Below are 17,467 nucleotides of genomic sequence, written 5' to 3' on the forward strand. Positions count from 1 at the left end.
ATGAAGGAGGCTTTGGGATTACCATGTAGTCCTTTATATTTATTAGCATAATGCATTAAGTTTATATATTTTTAATTGTGAATCTTGAATAAATTACTCGATTCAAATAGTATTTTATATAATGGTTTTGTATTTCTAATTATAAGTGAGGCTGGTTAAACAACTGAGTATTATACTGTTTTGTAAATTTTTAGTATCAAATTATATTAGCATAAAATATGTTGAATGGCTTTTTCTCTTTTCTCTGACACAGGTTATATATGAATTATCTATTTCTTAAATTTTGTATAAACTGCCTACAAATATATCTGGGCCAGCCATTTTGAGTTTTCTTATTCCTTCTTGACTCAATATTTAAGTGGCAGTGATCAACTGGGTTATTTATTTCTTATAGTATACAGTAGGAAATTGTTCTTTTTATCTAATGCTTCAACTTTACTTACATGAAAATTTTCATCACATTTTCGTATGATGTATAAAATGTCTACTGTACATGTAATACATCCTTTACTTCATTTCGCATTTTATTTATTTGTGATTTTCTCCCTCCCACCCTCCAGGACATTCATGCAAGAAGTTTATCTATTATCAATACTTTCAAAGAAGTAGTTTTGGGTTTTTCTTATTATATATATTGTTCCTTATTCCTTATTCATTTCTGCTTTTTAAAGCTTGTGGTCTTGAGTTTCTTAGAGATTATCTTTAAGTTTTGTTCTAGATCTAAAATTTCATGGTTCTAAAAAAGTTATCCTATTTTCAGAAGTCAATGGAACTCTCACATAAACATGAACTGGAATGTTAGTTATTTGATGAGCTTCTTTGTTATATATGAAAACCCTCTGTCTTTAGTAATCACAATCACACCACGTCACATGGCTATCAATAGACTAGCCTTTGAGGAAATTGTCGTGGAGAAAATCTTATCTCACAATTCCTGACAATGTGATTTTTTAAAAATAATTTTTAAATAAACTTTTATTTTGACAGATTTTACTTTGACAGAGAGAACTCAGAGAACTAATGTGATTTTTAAAAAATAATTTTTAAATAAACTTTTATTTTGACAGATTTTACTTTGACAGAGAGAACTCAATCTACAGAGTTGCATTTAGAGTATGTTCTGCTTAGAATTAAACATAATTGCATTAATTGCTTAGAAAAAATGTTTGTAAAAAGTTCACAATATAATACATGATCATTTTAGGCCCATATAAAAGTTCACTAAATCTAGCTGGGATTTTTCAAATTTTCCATTTTGTGAGTGGACCACATATAAAATTATCTTAAAGTTAGGCAGAGCTAATGAAAGAGCACATCAGTTTCTACTCTGCTTGCTTTAGAAGTATTTTCCTGGTAAAATCAAATTTACACCTCTGGTATTTTAAGATTAAGTCATATTAAATTCTCAGTTAATAACTGGATACCAAAAAAATCACAGACTAAATTCTTCTGTTTAGGAAGAGGTGGTTTTTGTTTGCTTACTTGATTGTTGACTCATCTGTTTGTAAATTGTTCTAAGATGTACTGGTTATGCACACCAGCATTCTTTCTTCTTAGTCTGGTAACATAATAAAGCAAAGCTACATGTTGAAAATACTTGAGATTTCATACAAATGCACTTAAAGAAAGTCCAAAAAGAAAATTAAAACTTTCTGAAGAAAAATTTATTAGAAATTTGTCATCAATTGTAGCCCCTCATATATATTTTTTGTTTTAGAGAATACTGATTTTACCTACTTTAATTAATTAAGGTTCTAGTAAATTTGTTTCAAAAATGTAATACAAATTTGAAAAGAAAATAATTATTTAAATGTTAGCCCTATATATAAGTGATCTAAGACATAGAAAATAATTTTCTTTTAAATACAAATTATACATCACTGAAATATATTTTTTATTCCAATGTGATCAATTTAACATTGCTTTTTAACATGATTTCAGGAGCAATTTTCTACTTATTTCAGGGTCTGCCAATATCCAGTTTCCAGATACTTGTATAAAAATATGTCTGAGCTTGCACCTATATTCTCACATGAAATTAAACCATTAAACCTAACAGCAAATACCCAACTCAGTGATTCTTTTTCTCTGAGAATATCCAAATTCCTTTGCCACCAATTTTAAAGTCCTCTGGTCACAGTGAGAAAAAGTTTGCCTACCAAACAGTCTAAATTAACAAGTCACATAAAGTGCCCTGGAGAGAATCTGATTTCACACGGAATAGAGAATAAAGTCTCAATAGCAGTTGTTTCTTGATACATCTGAGATAATAAATGATATTTTTTAAGTAGTAACATCAAAATCTTAAGGGGTTTTACTTATAATTAACTTTGAATACTTTTGTGCAATCTCATAGGATTTTTACCTGAAGGTAGTTTTGTATGACAAAATGGAGCAAGCCGGGAGTAGACTCAAATCTCCTAACAGACTTTGCAATTATATAAGGACTCTCCTGGAAGTAAGTTACAATGCTTTCACATTCACAGTGCAACATGGTATTACCAGTATTTATATTCTATAGGTCAAACACTGAATGTGTCTATTTTTTGTTTTTCTGTGAGAAATGATTAATAACTTTCTATAAGTATTCAGACTCATATAAAGCAAACTACCAAGGAGCAGCCACCATTTTAAAAAATTATGTTACTTAAAACTATTTCTTTTTTATGTCAAAATATGTTGTTTTTTTCTCACTATATTATTCCAAACAGAAAGATTTTGTCTTAAGTATATAGCATCTCCTTCTGTTTATTCTCCATGTGTTATGCTAATCTTTTATTATTGTATCACAATAATTTTCACAGAGGCTGATTATAATATTCCAAATAAATGTAAGTATTAGAAGAAAAATATGAAGTAATAGCAGGTAATTAATTTTTTTAATAAAAAATTCTTTTCATGGAAATGCTTAGAGGAGGCCATGAGGGGAGAGAGTGAGAGAGAGACACAAATTTACAATGGACACTTGTCTTACAAATATTAACTCAAACGGTATTAAAAACCGAAATGAAAAACTCAAAACTATAAAACTTTTAGAAGAAAACAAAAGAAAGCTTCATGTCATTAGAAATGAGTATGATTTCTTGGGTATGACACAAAAAGCATGAACAACAAAGCAAAAATAGACAATATTTTAGCAAAAATGGATAAAATGGTACAAGAGTACTACATCAAACTTAAAAACTTCTATGCATCAAGAATACCACCAACTGAATAAAAAATCAACTTATGAAATGGAAGAAAGTATCTGCAAATCACGTATCTGATAAGAAGCCAATGCACAGAATATATAAGAATGCTTAAAACTCAATTTAAAAAATCTGATTAAAAAATGGACAAAGAACTTGGGTAGATGCTTCTCCAAAGGTGATATACAAATGGTCAATAAACCAATGAAGACATTTTTAACATCACTCATCATTAGAGAAATGCAAATCAAAACCAACGTGAAATACTATCTCACACTTATTAGGATGGCTAATATCAAAAGAACAGAAAATAACAAATGTTGATGGGGATGTGGAGAAATTGGAACTCCTGTGCACTATTGCTGGGATTGTGAAATGGTGAAACCAGTAGAGCAGTTCCTCAAGAAACTAAAATTAAAACTACCATATGATCCAGAAATTCTTATATATCTAAAAAGAATTGAAAGTAGGGTCTTGAAGAGATAATGGTACATCTATGTTCATAGCATCATTATTCACAATTGCCAAGAGATAGAAGCAATCCAAATATCTATCAATACATGAAAAGACAATGAAAATGTTTATATGTGAGTGTGTGTGTTTATAGATATAATAAGAAGTTGTTCAGCCTTAAAAATATCTTAAAATGATGCAACATGTATGAACATTATGCTAAATGAAATAAGCCTGCCACAAAAATGCAAAACCTGTATGATTCCACATATATGAGTTATCGAAAATAGTAAAATTCATAGTAGTGGAAAGTAAAATGGTAGTTACTAGCAGCTGGTGGAGAGGGGGAAATAGGGGAATTTTTGCTCAATGGGTGTAGAGTTTCAATTAAGATGATAAAGTTGTAAAGATGTGTTGCACAACGATGTGAATGTACTTAATCCTACTGAATTGTACACTTAAAAATAGTTAAGGTGATCAATTTTTTAACAATTAAAAATTTAAAAAAAATTAATAAGTAAACATGCATTAGCCAATAGAAAAGATTTTTCCAAACTTTCACTATTCATAAGAATTGGTTTTAAGCAAAATTTTCAAAAGAACAATGTAATTTCAAAGTATTTTTTATAATGAAAGTCAGTAAGATACACAAAGTTAGAGTTTGAAAAATCTGGATAATTGTTTTATTCTTCTGAAAAAGCAGGCAATTGGACAAAACAGAAATTGTTTACTCTACCCTGATATATTAACCTCTTACATTTGTTAGATTCATATTTTGTCATATAGCCAGATTAGAATTTTTACCACTTGTGTTTCTGAGATTTTTAATTATCCAGTTACCCATCTGTCTGAATCTATCCAGCCAGCACACATTCGCCCCTCCATTCACCCGTTTCCGTGTGCATACTTTCCCTCCTCCCTGTCCCTCCTTTTGCCTGCAATACCTGTAGCACTTACTAAGGCCATATGCTCCCACATATTTTGGATTTTTAAGAACTTGCAGAGCATTTAAAGATTTATCAAGAATTTTTAGGAATTACCATAATTTGATAAGACTGGGGTCATATCTTTTGCTTTCTAAACTATCTATATAATCCCCCAAATGGTTTTCCTTTTCTTCCTCTAAATGACAGCAGATAGCTGAACTGTGATTCACAATGTAGGTCTTCTCCCTTACTACTGACGACTGCGGCATTTGCTATTCTTCACACTGGTTGCTGTGTCAGGACAACTGCGTATTCTGCACAGCGCTCTCTAGCAAATGTTTTGAAATTTACCCTCCAGAGACCATCTGCTGTAAATGGGTTTCAGTGCAGTTAATGAATATTTTATTACTTTATCTCCAGTTTTTTTGGTCTGGAATGAAAAACAGGGGTTAAGTAGGAAGTGTCAAATTAACAGAAATGTTTCATTGAACCATTCATTCTCTGAGTAATTTTTGTTAAATACATGTGTGTAATTTATTTAATCAATTTACTAATGCAAATATATACCAAGGAAAACATGAACAACTCAATATGAAATGTCTAATATTTTCTAAGCATAATTCAGGCAGTATATAAACACATCATTTTTGATTGAAATAAGGCAGACATTGACTGGCTGAATAAATCTGATAGGTCATATGTTCTCTACAAAGTCAAATGCTTTGACAAAATTTTCTGCCGTGAAATTATTTACCACACACCATTTTTCTATTGTCACTATTTGATTATCTTTTGCTTCGTGGCCGTGTGAAAGAGTGCTGAACTTTTCAGATTCTTCAGTATTTGCCTATCAGAGAATGACTGTGGGGTCAGGTCACATCCAGGGCTTCAGCCTTCTGAATTCCTCCTTTGTAGAATAATTCAGAAAATGACTCTGCTGAGTCACTTTAGTTAAACAATGTGATATCACATCACATCATTGCCTTCCAGCAACTGTATGTACATTTTCTATGGTTTAAAAAACAGATGAAGTGAAATATCATGTGAGATTTAATGAGTCCATATTGCTTTGGCCACAAGGTGTAATTCAAGAACATTACTGAAGATGTACTTTGTGTCTGATACAATATTAAAAATTTCAGATATGAGGGGGACCCCCCAAACCCAGAATTCATTTATTAAAAATGTGTGTTTACTCTTAGATGTGTAAACTTCAGTCTTCATTAACGTAATCTTGATGCAATCCACCGATCCAGATGTTTTTTCCACTGATCAAGACAGTTTTTGAACTCATCAATTTTGATAGGTTTTAGTGCTTCTGCCATTTTTTGTTTCATCTCTCTCACGACAGCAAAGTATTTCCCTTTGAGGGTTATTTTTCATCTAGGAAAACAAAAAATAGTCACTCAGGGCAAGATTGGATGAATAGGGGGCATGGGGCAAAGGGATCATGACATTTTTGGTCCAAAACTGCCGAACACAAGTCGATGTGGGCACTGTGGTTGTAAATCACTCATCATGAAATGGGCAAATGTGTAGAAAGAGTCTTCAAAAATAATTCACTGAAGCCAAATGCAGCCTCTCACAACACCACCAGCTGGTACACTGTTACAGATGGGTTCCTAGAACACTCACCAAGCAAGGAAAGTGTGTACTACAAGGGGCCTACCCTCAAGGGTAGGTTTCTGGGGGGGGGGCCCTCCTATACCATCTCATTTTATCCCCATAGTTACACTGTAATATAAGAGCTGATAACATCCATATTTTATAGTTGAGAACACTCAACTTCAGAAAGGTCAAGCAATTTGTCAAGGTCACAATGCTTACAAGTTGAGGTTTGGATTAGTCTAATGTGGAAGCCTATGTGTTTTCTAATTTATCATGTGGACTCCAGGATAATATTAGTAGATCTTTATAACATAATTGTTGTTATTTTTAAATTAAAGTTTTAAAAATTTACTTCGCCTTTTATAAAGAAAGTAGAAATGGGATGAGAAACTTACATGTTCTTATTACACAATACACATGCAAGTGACTTTCAATGCTCTGTAGTGAATCCCTAAAATAAAAAATTGGTTATTTCCATAGTAAATATGATAGGTGTGATTGAAATTCTGAATTCTAAACTTCATTTCTATTTAATATAGTTCATGTTTTTCTCAACTAAGGTGGATAATTGATTTTTTAACTTCATGGAAATAACAGACATGGACACAGACGATGCTCAAGGAGTGACACAGAGGCTGATGATTAAAGAGGAAATGGCCCACACTGGAATGGCAGCAGAGACATTCTGCCTAGCTACACCCTAATTACAGACCAATATTTCATCAGACATTTGTTTTTCTATTAATTTATTGGGACTGCATAATTTATTAATATCTGGGCACTATGATAATACGCGTTTTATTTNAGGTGGATAATCGATTTTTTAACTTCATGGAAACATAGATAATACGCGTTTTATTTTTAATTGAGTATCGAGTCACATTTTTTTGCTGGATTTATTCGTTGAGTACACATGCCAGGCACCCTTCTAGGTGCTGAAGCTGGGCAGTGAAACAGAAATATCTGCCCCCATGCATCTTACATTCTACTGATTTTTTCTCTGGAACCAAACTCATACATTTCATTGAAATACATTAGATATAGATAATATAACTTGTTAATAACATTTATCTACCATTAATTTGACTCAAGATTTCAGGATAACCAAAACCATCAAACTTAAGGTGCACCTTGACCTGGCAATTGGTGAAACAATCCCTTTAATTTTTTAAATCTATTTCGTGATGCTGAGATGTATAGTTGAAACAGATGTCCCTTTAGTCAAGAAATGATATCAAAAGCAAATTCTGAGGTGGCATAAGTGGCTATGTTACTGAACTTCTTATAATTTGTTTTTGGCAGTCATATCTATTATGTTCCTTTGCTTTCGGAGTCCTATTTCTATGCCTAAGGCCTTTGACACCTGCTTTACACTGTTCCTATCTCTCACCTTTGTTACACGTGCTCTTTCTCCATTCTTAGAGACATTTCTCTCAGTTTCTCCATTATTTTCTAGCATCTGAATGTATGACATGGAGTGATTCAAAGTCACTGTGTGTGTGAAGGTCGAGTTTCTTTGGTGACAATGCTATAGGAAAATGTTATGATATTTCAGCGTATGTTGAGCCATTGCAAATTCGATTTGGGTCTTAAAACATAACATTATGTATTTAAAACAGTTGTCTTATTTCTCTAATTTACTTGAACAATTTAAAAAGATAGAAAAGTATAAAAGTAAGGGTAATTACTCACAAAGTATAAACATTATATTCATTCCAGTCAAAAGTAGGCAGCTCAGAAACAAGAGGAGGCAATAACTTTCAAGAAAGTTATTTAGGTGCTTTTTCTTTAACCTGAACACAGATGAACATGAAAACAGAAAACTATTGTTCGGTAGAAAGCATACTGTTTTTAACCTTTGTTGCTGGTGGGTAATTGATAGGAAAAAACCTTTGACCCCAAGACCATTGGGTTATTCTTTGTCAAAGCCACTGTGTCAAAGAAAAGGCTTTTTAAGAAAATTTCATAAGACTAAACTAATGTACAGACTTGGAACACTGAAACTGCAGTGTTTGCCTATATAAGTGCAACAGAAAATAGAAATAGTTTGTTACATAAAATGAAAGTTGGTGAATACTCTGAACTTTGATTTTATTTTCTGATTTACTCTTTATTGTATATTTTTCCATTACCATTTAGTCCCCTTCTACCCCCTCCTCCCAGCAATCACCATGCTTGTCCATGTCCACAAGTCCTTTTTGCTCAGTTCCTCCACTTCCTGAACTTTGAACAACATGTTATTAGCCCACGTTTCACACAGTCAAGAAAACAGTTGACATGAATTGGACTGGATCAGCCTGACAAGGGACACAGACGATGCTCAAGGAGTGACACAGAGGCTGATGATTAAAGAGGAAATGGCCCACACTGGAATGGCAGCAGAGACATTCTGCCTAGCTACACCCTAATTACAGACCAATATTTCATCAGACATTTGTTTTTCTATTAATTTATTGGGACTGCATAATTTATTAATATCTGGGCACTATGATAGATGTCAAAGATATAGCAGTGAACAAAAAACATAGCATCTTCCTCACAGAACTCACACTTCCATTATTTTTGTATATTTTTTGGTGGTTTGGCAATATTTGTATAGTGGTAGAGAGTCTCTCAACCTTCACAAAATTGAAGGAAGTTAAAGCCTTACTTCATATTAGGCTTTGGTTTAAGGAAATGAAGCTATTTTCATCTTCTGTGTTGACCACTAAAACTTTCTCTATTTCAGTGTGCCAATGTCCTCAGATAAAACTACATTCCCGAGCCTCCCTTTACAATAAGGATGTCCAACAAGATGTAAGCAAAAGTCAAAGAATGAGGCATCCAGAAAAGCTATTTAATTGAGAGATATATCCAGCTGCACTTGCTCTTTCCTGCTGTATAGAATATAGGTATGATGGCTGTAGCTGAAGCAGCCATTTTGAGACCATGAGACAATGTGAAGATAGAAATAAATTGAAGGAGCCTGGTTCTCTGGTAAAATATTAGAGTGACCATAGAAATTCAGGAAAGCTTGTCTCTGAATTTCTTCAACTTGAAAAACAAAGCCACGTATTTATCTTGTTGAAGTTATTTGAATTTTTTGAAATATGCAGTTATTTTTATTTTTGAAGAATACTTATACATAGAAAAGACATAAAATTCTAATACAAACATGAACTTGTATGCATATTACAATGTGCTCCAAATATGGGCTTGAATTTTGTCAATTAAATCTTCCATATACACTACCACTTTAGGTTGATAAAGCTCTTGGCTTCAACACTGCTATGAAGCATTTTAAGAAAAGATGCCTGCCCTGGCTGGTGTAGCTCAGTGGATTGAGCGCGGACCTGCGAACCAGGTGATCGTGGTTCGATTCCCAGTCAGGGCTCATGCCTGGGTTGCAGGCTAGTTCCCTGCAGGCCAACTCCCAGCAGGGGACGCACGAAAGGCAACCATACATTGACGTTTCTCTCCCTCTCTCCTTCCCTTCCCCTCTAAATATAAATAAATAAAATATTTAAAAAAAAAAGAAAAGAAAAGATGCCTAACCAGAGAAACCCATTTGCCATTCTAAACAGTTTTGTGTATGTGTATGTGTTCAGAAAGAATGGACCAGCAAAAAGAACCCCGTACCCCATGAAGTTCCAGATAAGCTACTCCTGTGTTATGATTTCCTCTACAGTTGCTTTGATTTCAATTTCATCATTTTCTAAACTTTTATTATATATCCTTTATATCACAAATTTAATGGTTTATTAACTATCTTTAGTAATTTTAATTGTTTGTGAGTATCTTCTCCCTTAAAGTTTTGAGTATCTTCCACCCCTGCAGACAAAACACTGTCTCTTTATGTTATTTTGGCCGTCCTGCTCAGACTGTGAAAAGACACTCCGTTCCTAACTAGGTAATCGCATGCCCCAGGTATCCTTGTTTAGTGAATAAAACAGCATTCTTATTTTGTTGACATATTTAAAATTTGTTTTATAAAAGGTATCTTTGTGAGTACTTGTAAAATAAATATTTTCTAATCAAGTGTGGAAGTTTAACTTTTTGTTGCAGTTTAAAAGCGTATTTTTGGGAGAGTGTCTTTGATTGAGATCCCAGTGACACATTTGGTACCGTTATCCAACATGCTGCTGTTCGATTCTTCCATTCAGCAGATCTTTCCCCAGTACCCTCTACCTACTGAGCATTAACCTAAGGTGGAGGGGAGGAGTGAGGTGGATGCGATGGGAGTAATGCAAAGGCTGTAGCACAAGGAGCTACTCTGATTGGGAGAGTGACTATAAACAAGTATGCAAATATATAACGTAATTCTGGATAATGAGAAGGAAAAGTTCTACAAAGAAATTAAAACAGTAAAGAAGGATAGAGAATGATGGGTTGAGGATTATTTTTTTATGTGGAAGTAGCAAAGCTCAACAAGCCTGGAAAATGAATTCCAGGACTTGAGTTAGAAATGAGTTAGGTTTGTTCCAGAAACAGCCAGAAGGCCAGTGTGGCTGGAGGCAGAGTGGTGGGGATGGAGCTCCCAGCAGAAGGGGGAGGGCAGGTCTTCCAGATTTACAAAGTGAAAGTAAGGGTTTATATTTCACTCCAAGGGCAATGAGTGGTAAATAACTGGAAAGTTTTAATTGGGAAACGCATATTATTAGATTTACATATTAAGCTGTTCTTTTTTGGCTGAAAAGTAAAGGATAGAGTATTTAAGAATTCAGGTGGAAACTGGGAGATCAAGTAACAGATGACAAAGGTAGTCCAGGTGAGAAATACTGTAGACTGGACTAGGGGAGTAGTGGTGAGATGTCAAAAAGGGCGAATTCAGAAAATATTGAACAGGTAGGATTAAGATTTGCTGATATAGCCCTGGCTGGTGTAGCTCAGTGGATTGAACACGGGCCTGCAAACCACACAATCGCAGTTCCATTCCCAGTCGGGGCACATGCCTGGGTTGCAGGCCAGTTCCCAGCAGGGGACTCACAAGAGGCAACCATACATTGATATTTCTCTCCTTCCCTTCCTCTCTGAAGATAAATGAATAAAATATTTTTTAAAAAAGATTTGCTGATATAGGAAGTGTGCTGAACAGTGTTTTTTTCAGAGTCAACATACAGAGTAGATGAAATTCAGAGTGATAATTTTAATAACTGAGGTATTGAATAAATAGTTCTCATTTCATTCTGAAAAATACAGCTGTCCTTAAAAGCACTGGACTTTCAACGAAATGAGCTATCTGATGATTAAAAGGAGTCAGAATCCTTTAAAGGGAATTCTTACTGGTAGCTAATAACTATTATAAGTGTATAATAAAGAGGTAGAAGGTGAAAAAAATAATTTTTATGTTGATCATTACTTTGTGAACAGCTGGGTTCTAAAGCGCAAATGTTGAATGTTTCTGGATTTATTTTTACTTTGACTTTCAGTTTGCTCCCTGGCAACTGGCAATTTTAATTACAGCAAGAAAAACAAAATATTTGACAACTCAAAAATGTACAAAGCCAGACATGTTAAGTTGAAAGTACTCTTAGAGTAGGATGCTGGCTGTATTTTACTGGGAATCATCAGAAATGTAGACATGCAGGGAAAGAAGTACATATCAGAAAATTGACAGCTTTGTGAATGGCTTGAAAGGTAGAAGATATTTGAAAAAAATGCAAGACCAAATGCTGAGAATGCAGTGATTAAGCATGCTGTCAATAGATTCTGACAGTAGGCATGCAATTCGAGTTAGGCATTTCACACATAAGCACTATTGCATTAGACAGATAAACAAACATCCACTAATTTTCTCACTGGGTTTGATTAATTTTCTTCAATTCTTCTACAGTCAACAAGACTGGGACCATTTATCAGGATATGGCTTATTTGTAATAGATCACTGTGGGAGGTAAATCAGCTGGAGATAGACAGACAGACAGACAGGCACTGGAACAATTGTGGCTAGCCTGCTATAGCTGCAAGGAGGGTGAAATATTTAGTGTCATTGTGTAAAATTCATGGTTTATTTTTTTACATGATATCTTTTACTTAGGCGTTCTTTGCAATTTTTGAAATTAGAGACTAAACAGGAACTGATAAATAAAATAGACCATTTGGAAGCACTCAAATTTTAACACTCCATTCTCATTAAATATCTAAATGTAGAGAACTTATGAAAACAAAGCATGACCGTTGAACAGCATAGGCAATACTTTCACTGAGATAAAGCTTGAACTTTCTAACTTAAACTAGGCTATCAGGTTCCCTGGAGAGAAAAATGGAACTTACAATTGGAACTAGTAGTTAGCAGCTAGGGACTGTGCAGTATAACAGTTTCATTTAGCATTAAGTAACTCTAAGATGTGGTTATTATTACCTGTATTTCATAAGATAGAGAAAAGGAGGTTTATTTTTTACTTTATTTTATTTTATTTTTAATTTAATTATTGTTCAAGTACAGTTTTCTGCCTTTTACTCCCATCCCAGCCCAGCCCACCCCCCAGTGCTCCCCACCTCCCTTCCATTTCTATCCCCCTTAGTTTTTGTCCATGTGTCCTTTATACTTGTTCCTGTAAATCCTTCCCTCTTTTCCCTGAAATTCCCTCCCCTCTCCCCTCTGGTCTCTGTCAGCCTGTTCTCTATTTGAGTGTCTTTGGTTATATTTTGCTTGCTTGTTTGTTTTGTTGTTTAGGTTCCTGTTAGAGGTGAGATAATATGGTATTTGTCTTTCACCTCCAGGCTTATTTCATTCAGCATAATGCTTTCCAGTTCCATCCATGTTGTTGCAAAGGGTAGGAGCTCCTTCTCTCTTTCTGCTGCATAGAATTCCATTGTTTAAATGTACCATAGTTTTTTGATCCATTCATTTACTGATGGGCACCTAGGTTGCTTCCAGCACTTGATTAGTGTAAATTGTGCTGCTATGAACATTGGGGTGCACAGGTTCTTTTGGACTGATGTTTCAGGGTTCTTAGGATATAATCCTAGCAATGGAATTGCTGGGTCAAAAGGCAGATTCATATCGCTTGCTATCAGAGAGATGCAAATTAAAACCACAATGAGATACCACTTTACACAGATCAGAATGGCTATCATAAACAAAGCAACAAACAACAAGTATTGGAGAGGTTGTGGGGAAAAGGAGACCCTAGTTCACTGTTGGTCGGATTGCAGACTGGTACAACCATTATGCAAAACAGTATGGAATTTTCTAAGAGAAAGAGGCTTAAAAAATAATCATTATCTCAGTTTACATGAGTAAAGTAAACACATATCCTTCATGGTATTTCTACATGCTTCTCTTAGTCTCTTCTTTATGGTAAGGAAATTTCCATTAGTTTGAGAGAAATAGTTAGGAGGTAAATTTCAGCTCAGAAAAAGGAAGCATCTTTTATCAAACACTCTCCAAGCAAAGTGGACTTTCTCAGGAAGCACTGAGATCTTTTCCAACTGTAAGATCATATGAATCTATGATTATACTCTTTAGTCATGATGAAATAAGTTAGAAATTGGATTTTATTATATAGTTTAATGTATTACTAAAACAATGTAAGGTAGGTATTTATCATTCCTCACAGCACCCAGGGAAGATGAGGAGAGATGCTGCTACTGTAGCCACCTCAGTCACCCTACAGAGCAGTACGGGCTGGAACAGGAGTGAGACTGGGAATACTGTCCACTGGGAGCTTTTCCTGAGGTGATTCGTGCATTTCTCAGATCAACCAGTAAGAATAAAATACACCAGATAATTTCTGACCCCTTTCTCCCACAAGTTCTGAAATGAGATACAATATTTACTTTTTATCTTGACAAAAGCACACTCCAACTTCTGATAGAAGCAAAATTAAACTTTTGGTCTGGCTAGTAACTTTAGGTATTCTAGACTGTTTAGAGTCTAATATGAATACATTTTAGAGTAAAAAAATGCTACCCTAATCTAACTACAAATGTCCTTACCACATAGGTACTTCTCACCTGGCTGATGCATTAGAACCACACCAGTTACCATATTTTTATCCCTGGCTGGTGTGACTTAGTGGGTTGAGTGCTGGCCTGCAAACCAGAGGGTCATCAGTTCAATTCCCAGTTAGGGCACATGCCTGGGTTGTGGGAGTCCCCATTGGTGGAGGGGCAGGACACAAGAGGCAACCACACATTCATGTTTTTCTCCTTCTTTTCCCCAGTCTCTAAAAAAAAATAAACAAAATTTTTAAAAAATAAAACACATCAATTATATTTCTATTTCCTGAAAAGTACTTTCTCTAATTTGTTTCCCTTTTTACCATAACCTATAGTTTTGCTGCATTTCTTTATATCACTTTTATATTCATACATAAATAATAGCTATGATTCTAGCATTAAATAATATCTATTTAAAATTCAAGGTGATTTTTATTATGGTTATTGATAATAACAAGAAAAAATGAACAGAAAGCTGACAGATTCCTCAAGATGCCTTTGAAATGTATTAGCTTCTGCCCTCCAACCTCTTCAAACAAATTATGCTTTATATCTTCATTATCAAAGAATATTATCTGGTGTGACTAAAAACATACCAGCATTTACATAAGGGATTTTATGACTTTACTACAATTGTTGGTAAAAATGTAGAACAACTGGACGTCTCTTTCACTGCTGGTTGGAAATATAAAATGGTTCCACTACCTAGGTAACTGGTTGGGTGCTACAGTGTGAATAAATCTCAACATTATTATGCTTGGTGAAAGGAGTATATGCTATCTGGTTCCATTTATATACAATTCTAAAAAAATACAGTTGTGTTGCTTAACAATGGGAATAAATCCTAAAAAAATGCATTGTTAGGTGATTTTGTTGTGTGAACCTCATGGTGTGCACTTACCCGAACTTAGATGGACTAGCCTACTACTATGCTTGGGCTGCATGTTACAGCCTATTGCTTCTAGGCTATAAATGTGTACAGCATGCTACCATACTGACTTCTACAGGCAATTTAACATAATGGTAAATATTTTTGCAGCCAAACATAGGACAGGGACAGTGAAAATACAGTATAAAAGATAAAAATGAGCCCTGGCTTGTGTAGCTCACTGGAGCACGGGCCTGCGAACCAAACAACTGCGGTTCAATTCCCAGTCAGGGCACATGCCTGGGTTGCAGGCCAGTTCCCAGCAGGAGATGCATGAGAGGCAACCATACACTGATACTTCTCTCCCTCTCTCCTTCCCTTCCCCTCTAAAAATAAATAAAGTCTTTAAAAAAAGATAAAAATGATACACCTGTATAGGGTGGTTACCATAAAAGGAGCTTGTGGGACTAGGGGTTGCTCTGGATAAGTGAGTAGTGAGTGAAAATGAAGGGCTAGGACATTACCTTCCATGACTGTAGGCTTTATAAACACTGTACACTTAGGCTACACTAAATGTATAAAAATATTTCTCTTCTGTAATAAATTAACCTTAGCTTACTGTAACTATTTTACTTTATAAACTTTTTGTTTGTAACTTTTTGACTCATAATCACAGATTAAAACACAAACGTTTTGCAGCTGTACAAAAATATTTTCTTTCTTTATATCCTTATTCTATAAGCTTTTTTGTATACAACATGTGGATTTTTTGTTTTTCTCTTTTAAACTTTTTTGTTAAAAACTGAGACATAAACATACATAGTCTAGGTCTATACAAGGTCAGGATCATTAGTCTCGCCAGTGCTCACCTCCACGTCTTGTTCCACTAGGTTTTCAGGGGCAATAACATGCATGGAGTTGCCATCTCCTGTGACAGCAGTGACTTCTTCTGGAGTACCCCTTTAAAGAGCTGCCTGAGGCTCTCCAGTGTCACTCTTTTCAGAAATAGATTCACGGTGGTTTGCTCAGTTTGTTTCTTTTTTTCATCATAGATTTGCTTGTAAGCCATTAATGCACCACGAACATCCCCCTCAATTGATGAAAAGCTTTTGTTGTTGGGGGTCCACGTTTCCAAAAAGTTAAGGAGCTTGTTGAGGTGTACAAAAGCTTTGTGAATTATCTCGGGGATAATTCTTCCTTCTCCTGCATTTTCCTTTTTCCCTTGCCTTTGCTTCAGCTATGTGATCCAGTTGATCCTGTTCCAATTCCAACAAATGCTAATTAGTCAGTTCCTCAGGAACCACTTCGGCGTGCTCCTCAGTGCTGGCCTCATCCACACCCAGGGTGACGTCGTCTGCCATCTCAGCCACAGCCTTGTTGATTTTTGCAACCTCCTCATCCTAGAAAAATCCTTTGAAGTGGTGGGCTATGTTGTCACTAGGTGATTTTAATTTTTCAGCTCCATTATAATCTTACAGGACCACGGTCATATATGGGGCCTATGGTTGAGCGAATGTCACTAATGAGTCACAAGACCATATGCAAACTAATATAGTGACAGAAAGCTGATCAGTGATTGCTTGGAGAACCAGGTTAGGATGGGGTTGGGCATCAAGAAATCAGGGAATTAAGATGTTCACTATCTTAGTTTTGGTAATATGACAGTTTCTTAGTAATATGACTATCTTAGGTCATATTTTCATGAGTGAATACATATTTCAAAGCTTGTATACTTCTAGTATGTGCAGTATATTGTACTTCAATTATATTTAACAAAGTTATTTTTTAAATTATAGTACATAAGAAAGTTGCTTATTTTTGGAGAAAAGTATTTATATGTAAGCCAAAGATCATAATAATATTCGAGACATCTCAGCATTTTGTTAATACGTTCAGAATAAAGACTACTTTTTAAAAAATAATTAAAAATGACAAATGTCAGTGAATGTGTCATTCTGACAATATTCTCTTCTCTGTCTCCAATGACAAGTTTTTAATTACAGAGTTTATATGAGTTTTCAAGGAGCTGATCTTAGAGACATACAAATCAGGGAAAAAAACCTTATATGCATAACCTTTGCCTCCGTTCACACTGAATGTCACATTTGGTCTATCTTTAGCTTCACAGTGGTTCCATCTCTATCAAAAGCAAAATGGACTTTCACAGTGAATAGTAACTTCTTCTATAATGAAATTTGCTGTTTAGAATGAAATGTTACCTGAGTCCCAACTATGCATCATGGAGTGATAATAATAGTCACTTTGGGTAGTACTCACCTCCAGGAGTAATGGAATCGTGCTCTAGAAAACATCTTTGTTTAGTGCTCCTCAACCACGCTATGCTTCAATGAGAAAAAGCTTTTTTAATTCAGTACAAATACACACCTCTCCTGGTAGTAGCCTCAGTACTATCATTTATCATTCCCTTTATTTTAACCGTTAAAAAATATTTTATTTGTTCGTATGGCGAATGTTCTTTGTTATCTAAGTACTGCACTATG

Source organism: Sturnira hondurensis, unplaced genomic scaffold (assembly GCF_014824575.4).
Source record: "Sturnira hondurensis isolate 20B ecotype Veracruz unplaced genomic scaffold, ASM1482457v3 Scaffold0021354, whole genome shotgun sequence".
NCBI classification, from domain to species: domain Eukaryota; kingdom Metazoa; phylum Chordata; class Mammalia; order Chiroptera; family Phyllostomidae; genus Sturnira; species Sturnira hondurensis.